Source organism: Melitaea cinxia, chromosome 3, assembly GCF_905220565.1.
Source record: "Melitaea cinxia chromosome 3, ilMelCinx1.1, whole genome shotgun sequence".
Lineage (NCBI taxonomy): Eukaryota > Metazoa > Arthropoda > Insecta > Lepidoptera > Nymphalidae > Melitaea > Melitaea cinxia.
Genome location: NC_059396.1, coordinates 13040300 through 13044899, shown reverse-complemented (window position 1 = coordinate 13044899; position 4600 = coordinate 13040300). Strand labels below are relative to the sequence as shown.

Sequence of the window (4600 nt, the reverse complement as noted above, 5' to 3'; positions counted from 1 at the left end):
TTATATATAATAAAGACAAAAAAATGTTAATTTTAACACGATTAGATTGTTTTATGTATATTTCTTTTAAAACGATGTTTCTCAGACAGTAGGTACGATTAATGTACAAAATATATGTACAACTAAAGTAAAATTATATTTATAACTTTATATTGTATCTAATTTTAATAAGACTAAAATAGTTTTAAGCTCCAGAGATTCATTCACTTTTGCGATATTGCAGCTTCATTGAGTATCGTTCGATGTATGAAGTATTTATTTTTAGCACATTTTGTTTTGTCTAGGACTGTTGTAAATCGATATTTTTTATATCTATAGTCTAGCATATATTTTAATAGATTTCAAATTACTCGATTTTAATGTGAATGCGAATCATATTAGATTTCAATAGAAATGGTTTTATTTTTTCCATGTTAGTCTGTTTTATTCGCATTTAATTATTCTTTCAACGACAATTTGTGTTGACAATTTTGTTTTCCTTAAAATATTTTAATGAGTGTATTAATTAAATATAGTAATTACTTAAAAATATGTTTTCTGTTTATTAGCATTGTGCGTGGAGTGGCGCGCGCACGGGGAGGCCTGCGGCAGGCGGCAGTCCGCGCGGCGGAGGTGAGGGGTCCTTTGCCGCTCTCCGTAGGCCATACGCTCGGCGGCGCCCTAGCGGCTCAGTCAGTGTCTGGCCACGCGAGAGCGAGGCTTTATTCGCGGCCGATTTGACGGCTACATCGCTATCCTTACACACACATCGCAAGTTCTGAATACAACATTGCAGCCGCTCATATTTACAAACTGTTAAGACCTCTCACCATCGCTCATTCTCCTGCGCCGAGGCCGGCTTCGAACTTGACCCGCGATTGTTTGTTCGAACTGTCAGTGCGCGTGTTGTGCTGTAGCGATAATATAACCTGTATGACTTCAAGGGCACAGGCGACTTAGTTGTGCTTTGGATGCGGTGATATAGATGAATTTTAGCTTTATTCTAATCTCGTATCTCTTGTTAAATGTAAGTGGGCGTATTCGAAAGTTTAAAAATCGATCGTCGTGACGTGCGTGGGATTGCGTTTACGTAATCTTTGTTTACCTTGGGGATATGCACCGTGCGAGCTCCCACTGTGATACACGTTGATAAGGCCCCAGTGACATCTTTCATTCTAGTTGGCATCGCATAGGTAAGTTTACATATATAGTTTCTACTTTGTTTACGAATTCTTTGTAAAGTATGCTGAATTTTGATTAACTTGTTTTATTTGGTTACTACAGTATTGTAAAGTGTTAACTTATTAAATACATAGATTGTTATTAATATATTTGCTTTGTAGAATTATAGTTATTATTGCAGTATAGTGTTAAATAATAATAATAATAATAATATACTTTATTGCACATTTAAGAAAGAACAAAATTAAAATTACAAGCAATTATAGTAACAAATTGTACAACCAGACGATCTTATTGCTAAATAAAAAGCAATCTCTTCCAGACAACCTGATAATGAAAGGGATATGGCTTTTCAGATGGGCAGGTGGTATATAGATTTAAATAAGTAAAAGAAAAAAAAAAGAAAAAAATAATACACATAGGTACGCAATAAAAAATAAATAAATATAAACATTTACATACACACTAATATATAAATCGTATAATCGTATAATATATAGATTCATGGCAAATTTAATGATCTTTTATCAATTGAATGTAGTGAGTTTAAAATAATTTATAGACTGAGGTAATATGCTTTCAAATGCTTCTTAAACAGAAACAAACTTTGAGCTCGCTAAATATGTGATCAATATCATGATAAAGTAATATTCTGTTAAGACTGCTTGAAATAAAACTGATCTTTTATATGAACACCTGTTTAATTATTTAAATTGATATTGCTTTCAGTTTATTTAAGAATATGTATATGGTTTATACCTACTTCCTCAGGTAACTGAAGAAGTTCAAGACAAATTATGATTTGTGAAACAAATTATGCCTGACTCGACGAAAGAGCTCCGTGTACCAACGATACAAAACAACGATTAACTGGTTTCTAAAAGATGTTGAGCTTTCCATTTTAGATCCTAAATTGTATGGAGCATAATTATTTTGTTTCATATTTTTAGTATTTGACTTTTTAAATAATAACGGTACATTTTTTTGTAAAATTTTGATATTCTAATCGTTCTAAAAACAATAAAAGTAATTGAAATATTTTTTGTTTCGTTTTATAATAAAGATGAAGTTATTATTTTTGTCTCTATCCAATAACTATAATTAAAAAAAAAAACAAAGATAAAGATTCTCTTGGAAGCACATCCCCTGGTGGCCATAAAAACAAGTCAATGGGTTTTACGAGAGAAAATACAATGAAAACAAGTTTTGCATTACAGTGTTATAATATCCAAACGAGTACAAAATAAAACGAAGACTGGTTTAACAAGAAGATTTTATGTTTTGATTATCACAACAGTTAAGTATTTATGTCAATATTAGGGTTATATGGTAGTCTATAATAAAAACGAGCTGCGGACTAGCCGTTCTTTCAGGCATGCATTCATATTTCATGAGCACCGGTCTGAGCCACAATGGCGTCGCGATGAGGTCGTCGGACGAGCATGGCTTTTAGCTTTCCAACAACACATACCCGCGTCTAGCCTATTTTTTATTGCTGACTACAACAATGCCAATGCATTACAGCGATTGGACTTATATCTAATTAAATTACCATTAAGCCGTTTGATAAGGTTTTTTTATTTTATCGACCTAAATGAATGCTTTTTCAAAGCAGATATTATTAAAACTGTTATTCAGTAATTTAATATTCGTGAATGAAGTAATGAAACTTTTGTATTATTTGATGAACTTTAATTAATTAAAAACTGTAATTCAGTAATTTTATATTCGTGAATGAAGAAATGAAACTTTTGTATTATTTGATAAACTTTAATTAATTAATTATATTTAAACATAATCAAGATCTTTTCTTTATCAAGAATCGAAAATGCCACTGAGAATAACATTAGCCTCATGGGAAATTAGAATGAATTAGATTCAAACGAACATAATATCTGTTTCGTTCCGCTACATGTATACGAGCAAATTATAATTTATTCTGTATGTATCTTCTTTACTTAAATGGATGTTCAGTAAGGTATATAAATTGAAATAATTAAATTTCAAATCTGAATAAACTTTCTATATAAATGAAACTTTACCGTAAAATATGATACATTATCTACGGAACTCAACTTTCAACAAACCAAATAAAGTAGACGTAATTACGTCAAACTACATTTATATAAGAATGATGACAACATTTATTTGTAAACAAACAGCCAAGGTGCGCGGCGTAAAGTTAGAAGTACATTGGACTATGAGTCAGGTTGTGATGGCATCACTTTGAGACGACGACGGGCTATAACACCGTCTTCACTATTTTTAAAGTTTAACTCAAACAATTTAGACTTGCAAATGGGTCGTTGCGTTAGATGTAAACGTCCTGTTCACAATATCTCAAAGTTCTAAACAATCAAACGGTTGCGATCGCGTTCCCTGTTAGTATGTAGTAATATCCTAGTTAATGTACGTTGAAAGCAAGACTACTTATCTACGTCGCACTTTAGTAGTCTCAAGAGAAAAAACAATGTTCCCTCCACCCTACATTTTCACGTATGTATATGTAACGAGAAATGAGTAAAGCATCCGTGTCAGTTTATTAAAACATCGTGTTGGTGGTTTTAATACATTAAATCATGCGGTGTGTACGTGTGGTTTGCATATAATAATAGAGTTATGATAAAGGAAGCGTTATGTAACTAAGCTCCAAACGTGTTTCATATATAGGACGATCGAAGCGAGTCCTATATTTTATCACTGATTATGATTTGATTTGAAATAATTTTTATCTTCGCTTGTTTGAAGAAAACTTCTTATTTTTGAATTTTTTATTTTTGAATTGTAGAAACGGGAATTTTTTAAAGCTTCTAACATTAATTTAATAAGGTAATTTAAACATTGAACATTATTTATGTTTAGAAATATAACTATAATAATAAAGGAACATCGCGAGTTATCATAACATTCGACCATTCCTACTATTTATATTAAAGAAAATTATCTGCATAAACTTTATAACAAATTACTAGGCCATACATTTTTGCTGCATAAAATTATTGCTATTTTTAACGCCTAACTAATTTTATTGATCATCAAATTACCTATTATTTATTTGATGTTTTCTAATTCTTCTAATACACGCGTTGATTACGTCGGTCGATACGCTTTATAAAGAATATTGAAAAATAAGGATAAAACTATAATTTGCTGTTGGCGAAAAATATCACAATTATGACTCAGCTATATGTACAGGCTGAGTCATATATATATACATATATATATGAATCAGCCTATAATATCCCAATGCTGGGCATTGACTTCTTTCTCCATGTAGAAAAAAATGCTTTTGTAAATGATTATATACCATATTTTAACATGTATTTACGTCAATGGTAAAATTAGCTAATAAAAGATATTTTGAATTTTAATATTTAACTTTAGGTTAACACCGTGAATTAAATTAATTATAATAATTCAAGCATAGGAACAGATGACC

General features: G+C 30.8%; 1 long non-coding RNA gene across 1 annotated transcript; it reads left to right on the top strand.

The window, feature by feature from the left end:
- The first annotated feature begins 649 nt into the window (after positions 1 to 649).
- On the top strand, positions 650 to 2046 carry LOC123669516. The gene is made up of 2 exons (XR_006745765.1): positions 650 to 1172; positions 1933 to 2046. It is a non-coding gene; the product is annotated as an uncharacterized LOC123669516 (long non-coding RNA).
- The last annotated feature ends 2554 nt before the right edge of the window (positions 2047 to 4600 follow it).